Here is a 21466-nt window from a genome sequence, read left to right on the forward strand (position 1 = left end):
GCATCTCTAGCACTGACATACTAGAAGGACATAGGAAACTGAAAAGTTAATTCCGTGTGAGGCCCATGGCTGAAGGGAGTGCTTTATCCCTGCATGCTGAAATTGAGGCACACATTCCCAATGGAGGTAAAATAAGCCTAATTTTTTTCAGTAAGAGGCAAGGCTGATCTTAATGCTATGGAAACTGAAGTTGCAAAGCAGTCTCTGCACAATTACAGTTCTAGTTGGCCTCCTTACATTTGCTGCCATCTGAGGCACTACTCTTTAGGAAACCAAGCACTGATCACATTAAAATAAAAAGATAGGATTTATTATTCTCAGCCTCTGAATTACAGACTGAATGTGCACTGATTATATTATCTTCAACTACAAAATGTAACTTCTACAACTGTATTGGCGCATCTGAATTACTAACCAGTTTTCAAACACAAGTCTGAGAATTGCTCTTTATGAAGCTGTGTGTACATTTCTGTCAAGGAAACAGCTGTATTTTAACTCATATTAAAACAGCCAGGGTAGCACACTTTTCTTCCGCTGTTTCAAAGTATTTCTCAGGTTTCCAAGAAAAATATTGTCTTACATTAGGTTTAGCATGACCTAAATCTTCTAAAACTTAAAATCATTCTAGGCTTTTTCTAAGTTGTTTCATATTATGCAGCAAGGTGCTAACTCCTGATGGCCACAGGTCCAAACTCTTCCATCTTCTCACCTACAGAGATGTTAGTTTATCTATGTGGATGACAATTAACTGAACCCAAATGTATTCAGATTTTAAAAGATCAAAGTGAGAACTCAGATGGTTTTTGACAAATGCAGTAGATACTGAATTTTTACCACATGTTCTGCTGTTCAGTCTGCTGTGCAGAAGCCTTCTGAGTCACCTACTGCACAGACTAATATTTTCCTAATTTTTTTTTTTCACAAAATCTAGGTGAATATCAGGTATGTAACCTTCTATCAGATACTAAGAATGTTCTTGAAATTGGAAAAAATACAGGATTTCTATGTAACACTACTCCAGTCCTCTGAAGTGAAGAGAGTAATGATTTGCTGGATCCAGAGGCACTTCACGAACAAATATTTCTAGTGAGTCAACAGGTGATTTCTTCTTCTTGGTGTAAGATTCCCTCTCTACTCCTCATTGCTCAGCTCCCTCCTTGATAATGCAGAGCTGGGTCAAACTTCTGTGTCGCTCCAAGTGTCTTTCAACTTCTGACTGGGGGGGGGAAGAAGTGTTCCTGAGAGCCTGGGGGGTCAGTGCTGTACCCTTCCTTAGTCTCCTTGGGATTCAGTAATTTTATCCTGCTGAGACAAGCAAATGCTGATTTTTGTTGTACAGTGCACCACTAAAGCTCCATCAGTGTTGTCAAGATCAGTGATTAAGGGGCCAAGTTACTGAGGGTTCTCAATAAAAATGTTTTGCCTTCTATAATGGTTTTGCTTTATTTTTTCTAAAGTTTCCTTGCCCCAGCTCAATGCTGAGATAAAAAGAAAATCTCCAGAAAACACATGCTGCATTTCTATGTGGCAGTAAAAAGGAGTATGCATAGGGGAACCAATCTCTTCTGCTCCTAGAAACAGGACTACTGGCTTACAGCTGGAACATGTTCTAATCAGTGCTCATTATAGTTATTAGCTTTCTCCTGAATTCCTTGCATCTAATCCCAGACAGCTGCAGTGAGGGTTTATGATACTTAACACTTACCATATTTTCACCTGTGTAGAAAGATACCTTCACTACTTTCTTCCCATGGAGAGAGACCAATTAAACTAGCCATTAAAAATGGGAAATGGTACACAACTGTATACGTGGTGATAAAGCCAAATACCCAGTATAATATTCCTGCCTGTGTTTAAAGAACTGCTTTACATATGTACTTGACTCACAAGCTGAAGAGCATTCTAGTGGGAGCAAAACAAGCTCCCTGACAGTTTTTCATTTAATATGCACAGTGATCTGAGGGGATGGGGAGGGGAAGGGTGTTAGCTTCTTTTGGCAACACACATACTATTGTGTGCTTATCTACCACCAAATGATCTTTTCAGCCCTATTTTTGCAACCTATAGGTCAACCTAAGCAGTTTACTGGCCTTAATTTGATATACCTGCCTTGTTTTGCAAGGCCTCTTTGCTGTGTTTACTCCTTTCTCCATCTACTTCTCAGTCTCCTTTCTCCCCCACTTCAAGTATCTGTACCCTTTGGCAGTTTCGACACGATTACCACCCAAGTTTTGCTTCCCTGAAATTGTTCAGTACCTCCTATTTTCCTCAAATATCCAATACAATCTATCTGCTATTAAATTGGTTCTGAAAAGATGTAGCACTCTACCCTGTAGAAGTCATTTTCAGATGTAAGTGGAACATGAGCATTGCAATGCAATTTACTGTCAGGCCAGACTAGAGCATGTATGGCCCTGCAGCTTGCTGCTCTGCTGTTGAGCTGTGCTTTCAATGCACTGCTGACTTAAGCTATTCCATATGTTAGCCCTACACATGCATAATCAATGCTGTAAAAAGCCACGCAACCCTTGTTCAGATGTAACTTTCTGAACATACTCGGTACAACTGTAACTGAGATCATAGTACTTTTCAACAGAACTGCATCAGAAAAGTCATGATTGCAGGGCTCAATACTAATTATACCAGTCTCTTTTCTGATAAGCAGATAAAGGGGAAAAAATCTAACCTCAATTTCTTCAAAACAATTTTAGCACCAAACTAATAGTATTTCTCAGCAGGCTTTCATTACAAAAGACTTAATAGACTCCCATCTGCTAAGTCAGCCAAGAATTGTCACTGATCCTAGACTGGGAACTAGAATTTTTAATAAGCAGATAACAGAACATGAGCCTGCCATTCCTATGTCAGATTTTGCAGTCATTTGATTTCCCCCAGGCCAAACTGCATTAGCTTAGTGTTCATTTTTTAGTAGATCTGACTCTACAGACCACAAAAATTCTTCCTGTGCTGCTCCCCAAGCACAAGGCAGGATAACCTGCCAGCTCTTCTAAAAGTAGGTGTAAATGGGAGCCTTACCCTCACCCTGATCCCCCTCTAACTCACAGTAGACTAAGCACACAGACACTGATGTCAGGAGCGCCGGATCTCTAATGAAGGAAAGGCAGAAGGGCATATAGCAAGTGAGGACTGGGGATGGTGGTCCCGCATACGTAGAGAGAGACGGTGTAACGCCGATCTTTTAGCATCTGTACATGGAAACTGCAAGACTGTGTCCTACAATCAGAATTACCATAACACAATTAAATTGGAATCATGTTGTGCCATCCTGAGCAGCATCTCACTTATTAAAATTGAGAAGTGTTTCTCTGAGTAAGGCTGGCACGCCCTGGCACTGTTAGACAGGCCTGTAAAAAATGTCTAGCCCTTTTCTCTAAAGCTTTTGAATTTAATACAAAAAACTCTACAAAACCACAACCCGTTCTTCCAGGGAAGGGAGAGACCCAGGATAGAAGTTTCATTTCTTTATTAGGACATAAGCAGAACTGGTACTTTTCTGTCCAGGATGTTAGATCTGCCTGTGCAGTAAATACATGCAAATATAGTCAAATGCGTGCTCAGCAGGTCCCAAAATGCCTAGGTTTTTTTTGTATTCTTGGATTTTTGTGGCAGTAGATGATTCAAGGGTGCTGTTTGGACCTGCAAGTCTCAGAGATGCCAGATTTCATCATTCCCACATGCCAACCCACCCCACCCCCAAAAAAAAAGAAACTCCAACAAAACCACAAAAAAACCAAAAAACCAACCACTTTTTGGAGGGGGGGAAAAACCATCACCAAAGACACCAGAGAAATCAAGATGTGTGGTAGTGGTAAACTCTAGTCTCTGTCACTGGGCATGTCACTTGGAGTTGGTTTGTTATTCATAAACCAGTGAAATGGCTTCATTCCCCTACTTGTGAAAATACACCGTAAGGAATACTTTCAAGTAAAGAACAAAAGTTACTAGCTTTTAGCAGTTTAGATCTGATTTATCTACTGTGAAAGCTGAGATGGAAAACTGGACTGAGGCCTAGTTTGTGTCCAGAACTCCAAAATCTGAGTCCCGCCAGCCTAAGCTAGCAGTTAAGCTGGTCTTGTGAATGGCACTTCTGCCTTTTGCAGGGTATGCTAGCTATCCTCTCTCAGCAAGTTTTCTGCATATGAATTAGAGAAGACACTGCATTTATGGGGAGTTTATTTCTTTCTATGAGTTGTCATGCATAAACAATAATGTGTTAAGATGATTATTTGCAGGAGAGCCTGACTGAAAATAGTAAAAAGCCATTTAGAAAATAAACTTCAATAAATAGGGTATATATGAATATACCTGAAATGTTTTGTCAGTGCAGTTGATGATTTGGGACACTTCCAAGAAGTCTAAAGGTTAACTATATATGAATTTCCAGTTTCTGTTGGCTCTTGCTAAGTGCCCTAAGCAATCCTTCCCATTTCTTCTTTCTTCCAAAAGAATCTTCATCCCAACCCACAACAGGAATGAGAGGACTAACAGAAGCTAAACAAGTCTTAAATGAGCTCTTTTGCTATTTATTTTAAGATGCTTCAACTCTCACATACTTGACCTCTTCTAGACAGTGATCTAAAAATAAGCGTTGCAAACATAAAATGTGGATAGAATTAACAGCAACTTGCTATTTAGATTTTCCACCTTTTTCCTTCATTTAAAATTAAAATCAAGCAAATTTCAAATAAGAGAATACATTTTAAAGCAGCATGGTTTGCAGCGAGCAGAAACAGGCTTTAGAAATGCCTTTTTTTTTGTCCTGTGAAGTTCCATTCAAAACTACCTTATTTTAATCTGACTCTTTCTCTTTTCTGAGTGCCTTTAGACAATGTTGAGTCTGTCAATTTTTTTTACAAAATAAACACTGTCGTTAGAAGTCTTTCAATATTTTTTCCTTGGCCTCTTCTCTCAAGACCAGTTTCTCACCTCCCTGCTGGGCAGATGTAAGGCTGGGGCTCCCTCCAGTGCAAAGGAAAATAAGTATTTTACATCCTCTAAAAAGACAAGCCAGAAAAACGCCAAACACACCTTTTGAAGAGAAGAGATGGTTTATACCCTCCAGAGCCTCCACCTTATACGATAACTGCTGCTGAGTTTGGTAGCTCAGCTGCAGAGGTGATCTCAGCACATCCACACAATGCTCATACAACACTGACCACGTGTCCAACGTACGTAATCCCTTGTTTTCAGTAAGGACCAAAATAAAGTAGGAAGTTACAAATTAAAAACATCAACAAAAGTTATTTCAATTTGTTAATTGTAGCAGCAACACGTTAAGTTCCAGATTCATGATCTTCCTTTTAACTACTCGCCCTCACACAGTGAACATACGTTTTATAATGTTATGATTACACATTTTGTTATACCACCTGCCTTCTGATTTGTTCACAGCATAGCTGGGATAGTCCAGGAGGAAAAAACAACTGAAGGCAACTATAAATTTGGTGCTAGTGTTTTGGAGCTTCAACTTCTCACCTAAGTATTATTTTAATATGCTTAACATAATCGAGACACAGAACTAGAAGACAGCAAGAGATTTGCATGGGAAGCAAAGAGAAAGAATGATCTTTAAAGAAATGAGGGAAACGTGTGGGGGAAGTGAAAGTGAGCAGCATGTAAAAATAGATGGCATTAAAATGCATGACTCGCTAGTTATCTCAGGAGTAGCCACTAGGGTCTTCCTGTGTAGCTAAGGCAAAAAAAAAAAAAAATCTTTTACTGGTTACTCAACTGTGTCTACTCTGAATCTGAGGTAGTCACAAAAGATATTACTTTGAAAAAAAAAAATCACTGAACAGGCAAACAGGAAAGAAAATTATATATCCATTATTACTCACCATTATGCTCATTTTATTAGTTTAACAACTGACAGTAGAGTGAGAAACTGAAGTTCTGAGATAAAAACGAATGCTTCTGTATGTCAGGATTATTTCAGTTGCAGTCTTGCAGAAATTCTGTTTAAAGCTACAACAGCCACAGTATACTAGATACCTCAACAGCCTAGGATTTCCAAAATACACATCCCTGTACCCTAAAAGTGTCCTGAGTTACTACCCTCCTTTTTTTTTTTTAGAGGGTTTGTCAGCAAGCAAGTTGCATTCTGAGTAGAATATGAAATACATATGCATATATTGAAGGAATGAACAGCATATATTGACCAGCCGTATCTAATGAATACCTCCTTCTCCTCACCCTGAAACCAAAGAGAAATAGTAAATCATTTGCAATGGAATGTCTTTTGCTCCTGTTAAACCAAATCAACATGATCCCTCAGTATATTTGAAATGTTTCATTACCTCACATGAAAGTGAAATCTTTACATCTACTTTTCTATAGGTCCGACAACCTAACTGTTTTCCATATTTTCAAAAGACTGTACATTCTGAGCTGTGTTCTTGCATTTCTTTTCATGGTATGTAACATTTGCTCTGTTTGGCTTAATCTAATAAGCCTTTCAAATGAAATAATTATCTTGTAAATGGCATTCTAAAAGCATTCTATAATTGGAACCCACCACAGAAATTAAAAGTAGAACAGAGACAAAGATATACTAAAGACAGTGTAAAATCCTATGGCGTTGCAGAAATAGTATTTTTGAATGTATATCCCAAATGAATGTAGCTTTTATAATTAGAAAGATTAGCTATTTCCCGCTGAAGTAATAAAAGTATGTGTAATCACATATTTAATTATAATTTATTGTTGATGTGGCTTAATCATTCTTCAGGGTTTAATTCCACAGCTCAAAGAGGGATACTAAACCGGTAGTGCCACATCCATATACTAGCCTGAGTAAAGATTTCAGGACTAGTATTAGTTTTGCAGTTATGCCTGCTATGCAGAAAAACCCACCAGAAATATAACCTCATTACAGTTATCTTAAACTGAGGGAGGGACAGGAGCAGAATATTTTTATTCAACAGCAAGATGAGCCTTGAAAATTAAGGCAATCGTGTTTTATGAGCTATTCTCGTGACTACCCTGCTCCAAGAGATCAGTTTTAAGCAATGGAAAAGTGTCCCTTGTGTCTTACCTGCACACAAATGCTCCATTGACAGCTATGCAGAGTTATCTCCTCATGATTATCCCATTTCCTAATCCACTGGGAATAAGGGAAAGTATAGGATGTATAGGAATAACGGAAGGAAATACAGGAATAAGGGAAAAGTAAAGTACATATTAACATTATCATGCACGAAGAATATATGCCAATTCAATTAAAACACATTCTAGCCACTGTGAGATGACTCATAATCCATCCAGAGCTCTGCTAGAATTTTTTTTTTTGGCTGTCTTAAAATGGATTATACAAAGTTGTAAAATACTTTGCAGAATACTTTTCTGCTGACCACGGAGGCTACTCAGAAGTCTGGCAATCTTTCTATCTCCTGCTAATTTGTAGGCTTTTTATCTCCATCTTGCAGTTCCCTGGGTCATATTTTTAACTCGATAACAAGGTCAGTTCCCATACTGACTTAGTACTAAATTATAACAGATCACTATCAGCATAGCATGAGCCAGGGCTAATTTAGCTATGGAAAGTTGTGTGGCTGTAAATTCAAAGGCGACCAAACAGACACTGAACTTGGAGGCAGCAGAATTTGTGGGAAAACTGCTCAGTTCAGAAGGGCCAGCTGTACAGATTTATACTAACAGGATCTGGCCCCACACAACTGACATGCAAAAACATTACCTATTGCAAGTTCTTCAGAATCTTAAGTCTAGCACAGAATTTTCTGTCCACTTAAAACGTTTCCTAAAAAACAGCCAATGGAATTAAATTTCCTTCTTCTTATCTCTGCATACCAGTATACTTTTGAAAAGATTGTTCATTAGAAAACCACAGAAAGAAAACTTGGCCCCTACTGGAGATTTGACTACTGCTTTAGTAATAAAATCAAATGATTCCACCTAAAGTGTCTGTTAATAAATGGAATTCTTATGTTCTGTCTACAAGTCAGTGTTTTTGAAATGGATTGAACAATGACTGGAAGGTGTAGTGTGCACTCAGAAATGTGTTGTACAAGAGTGAGATAAAATTTATTTTGGCTAGGACATGGAAAAAATAATTTACTGTGGCAAATTCCTAGAAGAGGCTTTCAAGTCATCAAACCCGTACAGTGAGTAGTGACTTAGGTATAGTCAAAAGGTGAGACAGGATTTGGGGAATTCCTTAAAGCGGAGGGATTAGCACTTCTGACAAGCGTAAATTCCAAATTTCCACATTGTTAGAGGGGAAAAAAAATACTGCAAAAAGAGGGTCTGCACAATAAGAAGAAACATAAAACCTGCTGGCTCCATGAGATTCTCTTCCCCAAGAACACAAATCTGAGCTGTGCATTTGATAGTTTCTTTTTAATAGAAAACTCCCTCTCGTGGTGCAGGCTAGGCAGACTGCCTGTTCTCTGAAGCCTGGTAAACTGAGATATTCCTTGCACTGAGTTCCAGACTCCTGATCGCATTAAACCAGACCTAAGATTGCTGTCAACTACAATGAAAACAGGTTTGATTGACTCTGACATGCATTAAGAAAGGGAAGAAAACTAGTTACATTAAAGTGTTAAAGCAAGCTTTGCACTCTGTTGATATCTTATAGACATAAAAACTCCGTGGGTGTTAGCTAAGTTTACACACGTGCAAGGATAATTTTTTGCTCATCACAACTTAAAAACCTACAGTTTTGGAAACTGGGTGTCAGACACTCAGTTTAACCTTCTCATTTTCTTCAGATGGAAATAAGGCCTCCCTGAGAGGTCACGCATCTTATACTTGCTGGTATATTTGTTGTCTCTCGTCTATAAATAGGTATAGGTACTAATATCTACATAGGTGTAAGAAGTAAATTTGTAACTTCATCTCCTTCAGTCCTTGCTCCCACTAGGAAAGACTAAGAATCTCTCTAGGAAAGTTATGGGGCTATTCTAATCTTAACCGTGATTTGGAAAGATCAGTTAGTTCATCAGAGAAGCTGGTATTTTTCTGGTTTTGAGGAATGCCAAGACAGTAATGTCCCAACGAGTCAGTGAGAATACTGGCCCTCACACCAAATTATATTTCTAATAAGACCTCAGCATAATAGCGATGAAATTCCTGTCACTCTTTATGCCCTTATTTTTTCCTACAAAATTGAGATCTTGCCATCTAAACATTATCACTCAAGTACTGCAAGTATTTATATAATGGAATACATTTATCTGTTAACAGTATCAGATAACCATAAGGTAGCATTTGTTAATTCAACCTCATCATTAAAAATACATAATAAAAATGTTCCATTTCATCACATCCAGTTCTCCCTAAAATACAGCAACCACACATACTCCTGAGATTTTTGCATCTGAAATCAGTTTTTTCTTTACAGCTTTTGGAAAACTATGGCTATTTAAAAATTAGCTCTTCAGAGTAGATGCAAATATCATAAAAGCATTGTGGTGACACTTTGTACTTTCAGTAGACACGTGGCTTTTAAGAGCTGTTAGCTGTTGCATATACATTTCCATGCACACAAGAAAGCACATCAGACTCTATGCATGTGAGCTACACGTGAGTAAAATATAGCACTCTTACCCATACAACTGGTTTACACTCCACTCTTGGAGAAAATGTTGTGGTTTCCCTGAACAACTACTGCTAACTCCCATCTGGCTCAACTTGGTTTACACAGAGGCTACTTTATTGTTGTTTTAATATTATGGATTTATGATTTTAACATGTCTTTAACTCTTTTGCTTTTATTGCCATCAACTTTTTTCTTTGAAATAAATGTCCTTAGATGAGTTTTAGTCTATTCCTTCATGCAAGAAGTTGATGTCATATTAAAGAAAAACGTAATAGCAGAGGAAAAAAATGGGGCCATTTTAGCATGCTATTATTTTAAAATTGTCCTTTCACCATTCAGAAGGAAGAGAAATTCTTAAACTTGATAGTAATTTAAAAATACATGGTGTACAAACAACTAATGTTTCAGAACTTACTTGAGTAGCATTTTATGCTTTAGTTTACAGTTTCCCAAGTAAAGATTCTTTGCATTTTTTTTGGCATGAAGCATCTATTCAAATTTTTAACACAATAAAACTGGAAATACTTACAGCAGGCAATTAATAATTGCAATATGATTTCATATACGTGCTTCCCCAGCCTCATGCAAAAGATGGACTTCTTTTCATGAATGCTAATTTCAGGTTATAGGCAGAGGTAAATAAAGTATACTATTTGAATAATAATGTAGAAGGGAATAGAAGGATGGAATAGGTCTCTTGAATGAAACCCAGAGATTCACCAAAACACTTCAAACTACTGTTTAAGAACAATAAGCCAAACATCCTCCACCAAGAGCATCCATTCAAGGAATGGTTGGATGGCTGGAGGTGAAGGTGGTTAGAATATTCAGGCTGTCAATTCCCAGCAGCGGTGGAGATGGGTCATCAGAAAGGCCTGACTTGTAAAAGAAAATGGAGATGCTTCACTTCTTCACAACTCCGGGTTTAAGGGGCAGGCTAGCAGTTCACACCCAAATGTTTACACTGGAATTTTACAGCTTCCTGATTCTCAATGTGTACTAACTCTTCAAAATTGCTTCTTTTTATCACTGTTGACCTTGAAGTCCTGTGAATGGTTTCATAGGCACTCACTTAACATTATCATAGGAAAAAAAGGAAATTTTCTTTAAAAGGTTACAGGAAAGGATTGACAACACTTTAATGAGTCAAGCCTCAACAGAAATTAGATTTGCAGGCATTAATTGACACATTCCCCATAAGCAGTACCTACTAAGACATAACAATTAGTTATTGCCAGTACTCTACAGACTTTTAATATTAAAGCTACTCTTCCAGCTGGCTAGCTGGAAACAGGTAGCTCTAATTGGTCAAAAATGAACTGTTAACCACAGTCCAACAAGTATAAAATTATTTATTACATGGCCATTTATTCACATTTGATTGTTTTAAGTCTTCACCATTAAAAAAGAAAAAAAAAAAGGGGGTGGGGGGTGGGGAAGAGGGGAGGAGGAAGAAATACAGCGATTCCTGTTAGGTGTTTACTGTATTCAGACCATTTTTCTGATGGAAACAGTCAATAGATATCCCTGAGTATTATAGGCAGTGTAACTACAGAAGAGTGGTCTGGAAATTGCATGAAGTTCTTCTCAGTTATGAAACCTCTAAAATATTGCTGAAAGCCATTAACACCCTCCCCATTCAACCAACATAAGAGGATTGGGTTGCATTTTTGACCTTTTAGCAGAACATTGTCTTTTTCAAACTCACAAAATACTTGTGCTGCTGGCAGATTTAGTAAATAAATTTTAAAATCTTCTGAAATAATAAAATAAGGGTAAAGACTATTGTGTTAATTCTTGTCAAGATAAAATAGTCTGCCTTTGTTAAGCAGAATTAGCAAATTGCAAGGTTAAATTATGAGACATTTTACAAAATAAAGATTTAATAAGAGTAATAGATCATGAAAATTATCAGAGGTTTTTGTTAGCAATGAATTATGTCATGGGATTTTGTGACTCCAACCTTTGAAAAAATACCTGTAGCTAGCAGCTGGTTTGTGTTTTAGGCACACAGGTCTGTAGTGGATGATCACCTCATTTGAAAAGCAAGATTAGGAAGATTTTTCCCCTCTGTCTCTAAGGTATAAATTGCACATCAGTAAAATCCTCTCCAATTTATAACAACTGGTTAGGAGATAAATACTCTGTCAATCACTTTAGCAGATACTCAAGATGTCTTGAAACTGTTAAACCCACCAGCTTTTCCGTCATCTGTCAGCAGAAAATTTGTATATATACCTCTTATGGAAATACGACCTTTCCTCCTAAATAAGTATTTTGAATATAAAATCGTTTAGATGTGCGCTGAATAATACTGTTACAGCTCAGTAGGTTTACACGCAAGCAGTTATTGAAAACAAAGCACTGACCACAATGCTTTAAACTATTATTTGGTATTAGCATTCGAGACACACAGTGAGCTGACATAGACACTGCTGTGCTAGCTGCTATGTGAGCACGTGAAGGATGTGTACTCTAAACTAAGAAGTCTGCAACTGAAATAGATATTGACAAATGAATTATTGTTACCTTCTGTTGTCAGCTCTCCATTCCTCATGGCTATGGGGACTAGGACATGCTGCATAAAGGGAAAACAAATGATACTTTGGCATCTGCACCTGAACTGATTTCCACAAAGTCACTGCAAGTCCAGCAGGGCCACCTCTAAGGCCACCTTAACACCACGCTCACTGCTTTAAAGCAGGTTCAAGAAGAAGAGTGCATGCTGGACCTCAGTTAGTATATCTGGCAGAACTAAGCCCCTTATCTCTGGTATTGCAAAGCTTACCTGAAAGACTTTCAGCTGTTGTAGAGCAAAGTACGTACACAATCATTTAGTCCTGAGAATGGGATTAGTTCATCAGTGTATAAGACCCATATCCTTAAAATATGAAGCTGTCTGTCTGATTTCAGAAATGCATGTTTACCATTCATTGAGGACCCAGGCTAAAGTACCCTAAGTATGTGAACCAGTCCTACATTTCCTAGTTCCCAAATTAGCAGCATAGCCCTCAATATCTTATTTCTATTAAGGTACAAGCCATAGGTTGGAAAATATGTAAGTAAATAGAACATTTAAAATTGCAGACCAGACAATCTTACAGGAGACAAAGCATACGCAGTGAACGAGACCTACCTTGAAATGTCTCCTAGGTAAAACAGAATAAAACTGGCATCTTCCTTCTGCACAAGAAGTCTCACTTATTTCTGAGATTCATTTGAAGTCGATTTTAAAAATGAAGAATTTGACAGCAATCCTGTCTTTTTCCTGAGAAAAAGTGATGTGCTAAGCAAAAAGCAGTTAAGAGTCCCTAACTTACAGAAACAGGGAGACTGTCCTGGCAAAGTTTCACTGGCTATTTCTCCATTCTCACCTTCCCTCAGCATCTGCTTTTGGCCACTCGGGGTGATGGGATACTGGGCCTGGTAATTTTTCCTCTGCGCCAGCACAGCATGTTACCCAAGTCAAACTCTGCCACTGAACAGCTGTAAGATAGGCCTGCTCTTTCAGATAACCCACAGTGATATATGTGGAGGCATGTACTAGTTCTACATATCTATTTCTATTCACACAAATTCAGGAATTATTACTAGTACTATTTTTTAAAATAAATTATTTATATAAATTTGAATTTTGTTGATATAAAATTAGAATTCATATGCTTCTGTTTTCCAAATATTTAGATCAACACTACAGAGAAGCCAATCTCTTATCTGTAGAGATCCACAATTTAGATTAAAGAGGGTTTTGTCTGCAGAAGATAGTTAATTATCACTCAAAATATTCATTAAAATTCAAAAATGCCACATACAAAAAACATCACTGCTGTCATCAGGACATAACAGATTAATTCACTGCACAAAATTGGCTAATAAATCAGGAGGTCAAATAATTTCGATGAAAAATTGTAATCAAAGATGAAATTATTAACCTGAGGCACTTCTGAGGAAGGAAGCATTCCACAAAATTCTGGTATCTCTAAAGAAAGATGTAATAGATGTTTACAGCATCAAGCTGTTGAAAGCAATCTTTCTGAAATGCAAATATTTTTTTATGAACAGGTAAGAATAGTGTTGCTTTCTACAACATTAATACCTCATGAGAAACACAGCACACGCAGTGTTGCCCTCCAATCAAGAGTACTGTGGAACTCGGTTACCAGTACTAAGGCCCTACAGAAGTTAGTGTCAGCTACAGTAATTCCTCCTTGTTGCTCAGTAAAGCACAACACAGAACAAATCTTTACACTGTTTTGGGATTTCACGTCCTTTTTCATAAGCAGTGTTTCTTTAACACACGTTCTCTCCAAGAAACATTCAACCAGGGAAAAATCAAATGCTTTTCAGGGAGAAGTTCTGCAGCTACTACCATAGTTACAGGTAAACTGCCTTTTCCTTATTAACTAGGATTGACTACACAACCAGAAAAATTGAGCAGGCTTCATTTTTTATTAAAAACAAACTCACTTTTCAGGAGTTTCACAGCAGTACCGTTTGCTAGCTTACAGCTAACCTAATTTCATGTCTGCATTAATCTCATCAGTACGTTGGAGTGATCAGAAACCTTTTAAGACATTTTCTGGAGAAAAGCTGTTGGCTTGCCATACAGTCATCTTACACCTTAAAACAGTTATCTTAAAACTGCTCTCTAAAAAAAAATTAAAAGATTTCAAGTGCTTGTACTACATCTACATTGAGGATGTCTAGAGTATTTCAGTCTCCAGGCTACTGTACCAACGGCCTTTCAAAAGCACTGTAATTCCATCCCATCAATAGATGACACAGGAATCTAAACAATCTCAGTTCAAATCCTTTCTCATATTCATATTTTCTTCTTTGAATTAATGACTTTGAAAAGGAGAGTATGTTTCTTCCACATTGTAAAGACAAAATATAAATGTAGCAGTCTCATTTATTTTATTCTTCTACTAGCATATTTTTAAACTTCCCCCATCCTTCATTCAATTCCTGTCATTGTCAAATTCATTATTGAGCCATGCAAGTGGGTCTCACATCACAAAATAATTGAATTCTGTGAGTGTTGGAATTACGAATACTACACCCTATCTTTCTTGCTTAAGAGTAGTGTGCTGGTAATCTGTGCTATGTAGTAGATGTTTTTAAATTTCAGATTTCAGACTTCCACATCTTAATTCTATGACACACCTTCCTTTTCTGTACATCTGTTTCTTACAATTTCAACAGTTGTCCAAAACGCTGAATTTATGTCTCTGTCTCAAAATATGATTTTCCCAAACAAGGGCCATCTCTTTTTCTTTTTGCATGATTAAGCTGTGCATGCTGTACAAAACAGGCCTCAAGCCAATGATTTAACATTTGGTACCATGAAGATAATGAGATTCGTTGGCTCAAAGTAAACCATAGCTGTTGCACATCTTGACTATCTCGTGCCTGGCTGCTTAGCTTCGGGATCAAAACCATTCATCTATAACACATCTACGAATTTATAGAATGTTGTAACCGGTGGATAAAATTTGCTCCTGACTCACTTAGAAAATGTGTTTAATTCATTTCTCTTAAGTGGCAAAGCAGCAAATGCGTTCAGGGTATGCTGTCTGTTGCTGAGAGATAGGAATGCCTGAAAGAAATGTTACAACTCAGCTTTCACAGAACAGCTGTCTTTATTTTTTTATCATGTTATTCAGAAGGGTTTCAATTAAAAAAAAAGAAATATTTATGGCTATTACAACTACCACCCTGTAAGAGTATTGTAACCAAAAAGGATTAGCAAGAAGTATTTCTCCAGTGTGTTTAGTTTATCTTTGCAGCTTTGGGTCTGTTCAATTTCATTATTTCCAAGCATATGCCATTTCTGCTTGGCCTTTCATATGGCTACTAAGAAGAAAATATCACTGGGGGAGGAAAAAAAAATCACCCCACAGTTACATGTTCAAAACTGTAAAGGTGGCAGGGGGAAATAAAAAACAACTCAATTTCTTTAAGCTGATTTTAATTTTTTTAATTAGCTTCTTCCCATTTCATGTTTTCCAAATATTTTCCGAACATGTATCCAAATACCCTATTCTTTTCTCTACTTTCTGTGGTAATCTTGCTCAGAATGTCAGCCCTACTCAGTCATAAACACTCCCCTAGACTCTGAAGAAAGACTGGAATTTTACTAGCTAAATAAAATACATGGAAGTACTTTCAGAACATGTACTGTTGAATGAAATTCAAACATAACTGAAAAGAAATTAGAAATAAAATTAGAAATATTTAAGATTCAACTGAAATTCCTACTTAATGTTTTAGCCACAGAAGCAAATTTCCATGTACTTGGATTTATAAAATATCCGTAAACATGCACTACTACTGTAGCCTCCTTGCATTATCACTGCAAGGCAGGGTGAGAAAAATGCACTTCCCATTTAATTTTGTTTCTCAGTTTGTATTATCTAAATCCTATTTGTCCTATTTTAAAGCTACGGTCTCTATGCATGACTGTATGCCTATCATACAATAAGCTGGTGACACCCAGGATAAGGCTTTTGGAATAGCTCAAGCATAAACGTTGTGCTGTGGCAGCTCACACCCACAACACTGGGTTTGCCAGCCACGCTAAGCCACTTTTGTACCTCCTTGCTTGGGTTATCTGCACTAGAGAGCCAGAAAATTGTCAGGAATGAATGTGCATGTATATTGAATAGATTGTTGTTCACATACAATGCTTTGATTTGTGCATTATTAACCTGAACTGAAAGAACACCACAGAACACTGTGTGAGAATCAGCTGTCTCACACAATTCATGTATGAAGTTGATCATCCAACATAATACAAATAAAAAAATCAGATTGGTTCTATCACATTCCAGTAGACTTCATAAATGCTTTCGGTATTTTCTATTCTGAACAAAAGGGCAGAATTTCTCATCTGCCTTGCAAAGCACAGTAAGAATAACAAAAAATTCTCAGTACTAAAAAAAAAAAAAAAAAAAAGCCAAACCTAGAAATCACAGCATTTCTATTTCATTTGACCAGTTTTTAAACGAGATGATTATTCAAGACAATAAAAGGGAACAATTATACGGTAATAAGAGAACAGCGAAGCTCCATCAGACTCCGTCTCCAGAGTGTACGGATTTTGGAGAGCAAGCGTTGGTCTGCAGGAGCAAATTAAACTTCATAAATAGAACCAAGGCCTAGCTATCAAATTGCCTAATGTACTTTGTAGGTGTAATCATTCCAATAGCAAGTGGAAGGAAATTCATACTGACCCTTTTTCCCCATTTGCTAAGCAACATGGAAACTATAGAGTTTGGGGGGTGGGGTAGGGGGGGTGGGTTCTTGGCAAGGAGTGTGAGGATGGGATGAGGAGACTTAATTGAGCTTATTGTCAGGTAAACAATTCTGATCCTAACTGATACACATTCTGTTATTAATGTTAAAATAATGCAAAACTACCTGCATGCAGAAGTAACCAGTACTTTGAAACAATATGTCTAAAATATATCAACTGAAAAAGAGGCTCTGTACTTTATCTGCAAGCTATACTATTTAAAAGGAGTCCTTACTATTTTGCTTCCAAACCCTCCCTGAATATTGACATGCATTCTCAAAAGCTTTTCCAGCTTCTTAAATATTGAGGGTAATGTACTATGTCTCTGCATTAACTCAGTTTCAATATTTAGTTAGGATGTTCTTAATTTATTTTACTGATGCAAATACAAATGCTTTTAATTTGAATATTAGCTACAAATAAATCAAAGGAAATAGAATATTCCTTCAGCGTTAATTTTTTTCTAAAAAAAAAAAAAGCTTTTATCTCTTATTTCCTTTAATCCATACATATCTATAGCAAAGACATTTTATTTTTTTTTTAAGCTCATGCAGAAGACATGTATGGTATCTCTTAAAGCTTTGTTATTACTTACAGCTATTAAGTGGTTTAATTGAGTCTTATTGCTGTAATGCCAACCAGGAGACAACACTGACAACAACTAGGGAAGGAGGCTCTGTAACAGTCAGCGTGTGCTCTAATAGTCTGGTTCTGACATTTTTCCTGGCCAATTTTAACCAGCTGTAGTCATGGTCCTTGCTCTTGCACAGGTTGGCTGGCAGCCACAACTATTTGAGTAGCACTTTATTTTCCATTTTTTAAATTTTTATTATTTGCAAGGGCTACTTGAAAACATGTGCAAGAAGAAAAGAACCGGAGAAGCATGTTGCTGCTGTAGGAGGTAAGAGAAAGAGCTTGTTTTCCTCTAGCTCATGAGCTTGCAGCTATGACACTAGTTAATACAAACCACAGAAAAATGCATGCTGACAATCAAGAACTTGTTAAATGAGAATCTTCTTATTTAAAAAAAACCTAAATCAAAGCTGCTCCTTTATTTATTGCAGTCATCTATAAATGTTGTACAGTCCTATTGAAGAAACACTCTTGAGGAAAAAAGGGAAAAGTATTTACTGCATTTATAGGCTGCCATGGTATCACTTTAAATGTTACAGTCAGAAATGGTGCTAAGTACACACTGAATACCTTCTATTTCTTTTTTTTTCCCACATCAAAAGAATTTTTTCATGCTGACACAGCAAAGCTGACAACATGCTACAGTAATCAGTGCTGTAGGTGTCTCAGCCGAACACAAGCAATGCGGGCTTAAGGCGACTGCAGATGCACTGTTCGTAACAGGCTGTCCTAATAACCTCGAGAGCAGCAAACATACAGCGCGTCCATCACCTTCTGCCGGGGAAACTGCAGCCATAGCATTATGTGGTATGACAGAACACAGGATCAGACTTCGGACAATCAATATGAAAACACACCAAGGAAAAAATCCGTCCTTACTAGTTATTTCAAGATAATGAAAGCATAAACTGCCTCCTTCTCCTAATAACATTTAATTTTTATCTTTGCTAACAATCCGCATCAGGCGCCTATAACATTATGAACTGAGACAGGGAACAAAAGCACACAAGGTAAATTAGGTTATGTTTGAACAACAGTCAGTTTAATGTTATGGGACTAGCAAATTGACCTGCTAACATAGCACACTGCCAGCATACTTTTTTTTTTCCTAGTGGCTGTGTAATTAAAAGTGTCTGTACAAAAAATACGGCATAGTGTCTCCAAGAGAACTATGGAGCTCCAGATGACTGAGGACACTGAAAAGTGGGAAGTCAAAGACATTCCAAGTATTGTCCCATCTTAGAAGGGATTTTACCTCCTAGTTGTACTGGATTTGGATATACTTAAACATGAATTTTCCCCATGCTTTAATTACAGGTCTCATTCAAGCAGTTTCATTACTGCCAGTGTAAATATAGAAGATATTTTAGAAAAGCAAATACAACTCCTTTTCTCAATGTTCATATCATTTAATCTCAATGACACAAGAATGGATTTCCACATGTGCTGGCACATATAAACACACACACACAGTCTCTGTATCAAAACTTAAGACTGTGCACAAAATTTAACCTTTAAATTTCTTACTCAAGTTTTTGTCTACCAATCTTTTTTCTTTTTAAAATAAGATGCATAGAATTTAATGTAATTAATACTTACTGACTCTAAGGAAAAAAAATGTTTTTCTTGTGAAACCAGGGTATTTTAAATAGTTCTGTAAGAAATTGGGAAGTTTTTACCTAGACACAGAATAGATAAGTGATTTCTACCACTTCTAGATTTCTTAACTTTCACTTTATCTTCAAATCCTGTATCCTCAGTTAAAATTAAAATACTCTACAGGAATGCAAAGAAGAGAAAACTGATGGCAAGCAATCCACAGTCTCTGTGACCAGCTGTTTCTGCCCACATCCATATGAAAAAATATGTAATGTTTTCAGACTCACAGAGCCACATATACCGGTTAGCTGTTTAAATTTCTGAGGATGAAAGGAAAAAAAAATGTTTCATAAAATCTCTGAGGGGCACATAGAAAAGCTTTTCATAAGACTTAGTTTCTCATAAACCCCAAATTATATACTAGAAGATAAAAACCCACATAGTGCCAAAATTTAGAGTAACCTAGACTTCTACGTCCAATGTACTCATTGCAAGGAGGTTTTCTCCACAGACGTTTGTATTTTTGTGTTTAAAATTATCGGGAGGAAAGGAGAAGGTTATATGTGCATTGGTCCAGCTAAAATTTACTAGAGTCCTAATTCAGATCCTGTTGATACCTGGGAACATTATTCTATTCCCTTCAATTGACACTGGATTCCTTTTCCACCATACTTACTGCTGTCAGATGTATTCACACACATAGGAGTCCTTTTGGATAGCTTCCTGCATGCCCACAGAGACCCAGACATATACGTTGACACGCAACATACATGAAAGTGAAAAATGAATGCCCTATCTTTTCTTTCTTTTTAGATAGTGGGCATATGTTCATGGTCAACAGCTACCAAATATGAAGTTTCAGCTTCAGAATAGTTCACATTTCAGCAAAAAGAGAAAAAAATACATTCACCAAGCTCAAAGACTAGTTTTCTACAATTAAAAAAAATACAGTCTGCAAAATAGAAGTCTAGAATGAAAGTCCTTCTGAATTTAAGCAGGTTAGGATGTCACGTCAGATTGTTTGCAGAACCAAATTCTAGCCATTTGTAAAAACAAATAGGTTACATTTTTTCAAATAATTATTTTTAAGGATATTTCCTGACATTTTCTGTCAAGCTGATGTTTTTACAAGGTACTAGTGCATCTTACTTAAATGCCTGTATGGATACATAAAGAATTCTTCCCCAGGTTAGAATGACAAAGGGTTTCTGTTCCCTTTCTGATTTCATAGGGAAGAATCCACTTCCCAGCATCACCTTGCTCCTTTCATTTAGAAAAATCTCTGGGATGCTGGCAATCCCCTTGATTTCTCCTGATCTCTTAGTGGCACTTTATAATCTACATCTTTTAATTATTCTCTCCTATAAGTTTTATGCTGCTACAAAAAAATAGTTTGTAGTTGCTAGTACAGGCTCAGTCTCTAGATGGTTGTATAAAAAAATGCCTGTATCCAGTTGACTTGTTGCAGAGGACTGAGTCAGTGAAAAAGGTGGTACCTTCCATCCTATTCAGGAACATAAATGTATTCCAGAAGAAAAGTTCAGATCCTTCTTCATAAGACTCCAGCGCTCTGCCAAATTTCTTTCTGTTGTTCAGCCTCAGCAATTACATTTTTCCCAGTTAATTTTCCTATTTTCTGTATGTGCTGCTAAAGATTTCCTGTGCTTTTCAGACTGCCTGGATGATAGCTATACTCCTTTAACAGAAGTCTAACGCTCTGATCATTCCTCTTTCTTATCAGGATTCTTCTTCATCACACAACTACCACGCTTACCACTTCCAAGGCCAAGCAAATATTAAGGGCTAAATTGCTAAACCAAAACAAGGCATGGTTTATCAAGACTAAAATGGAGAATTTATCTATTTTATTTTCCTTAAGCACAGGATAAAGGATGGCACAAGACTAAAATGGAGAATTTCTCTATTTTATTTTCCTTAAGCACGGGATAAAGGATGGCACAAGACTAAAATGGAGAATTTCTCTATTTTATTTTCCTTAAGCACGGGATAAAGGATGGCACAATCCCTAATACCAGATGTCCCGTGGTACGCAATATGGTATGAGTTACCATAATGCTAATGCTTTACCTTGTGTGTTGAGCCCAGTTCCAGTTAGCAGAGCCTTGCAGCTGACCAAGGTGCAGGGAGAACAGTTCATGGTTCTCTCCTGAATTGTACAGTCAATACATCTACAGGATGAAATTCTAAGCTACTGTCAATTCCCTTCAAAATTCTTTGCTTCTCTCACATAATCACTAGTAAGCTTCATTTACAGAGTTTTTGTTGGTTTAGGTGGTCTTCGACTTGATCATGTAAGCATTATAAATGGCTCGATTTCTCCTTCTTAAATAGCTGCT

The 21466-nt window shown here is 37.1% G+C and overlaps 1 protein-coding gene across 3 annotated transcripts in view; it reads right to left on the minus strand.

Moving 5' to 3' along the window:
• APBA2 (amyloid beta precursor protein binding family A member 2) overlaps positions 1-21466 on the minus strand; it is a 106320-nt gene that overhangs the window by 49636 nt on the left and 35218 nt on the right. The window contains exon 2 of one of the 3 annotated variants that reach the window (XM_040601785.1): positions 12110-12158. The exons of the other annotated variants lie outside the window; for them this stretch is intronic. The gene's annotated coding sequence lies outside the window, so the exon portion shown is untranslated. The remainder of the gene's footprint in view (positions 1-12109; positions 12159-21466) is intronic. 3 annotated transcript variants of the gene reach the window in all.

This window comes from Falco naumanni, chromosome 7 (genome assembly GCF_017639655.2).
Source record: "Falco naumanni isolate bFalNau1 chromosome 7, bFalNau1.pat, whole genome shotgun sequence".
NCBI classification, from domain to species: Eukaryota; Metazoa; Chordata; class Aves; order Falconiformes; family Falconidae; genus Falco; species Falco naumanni.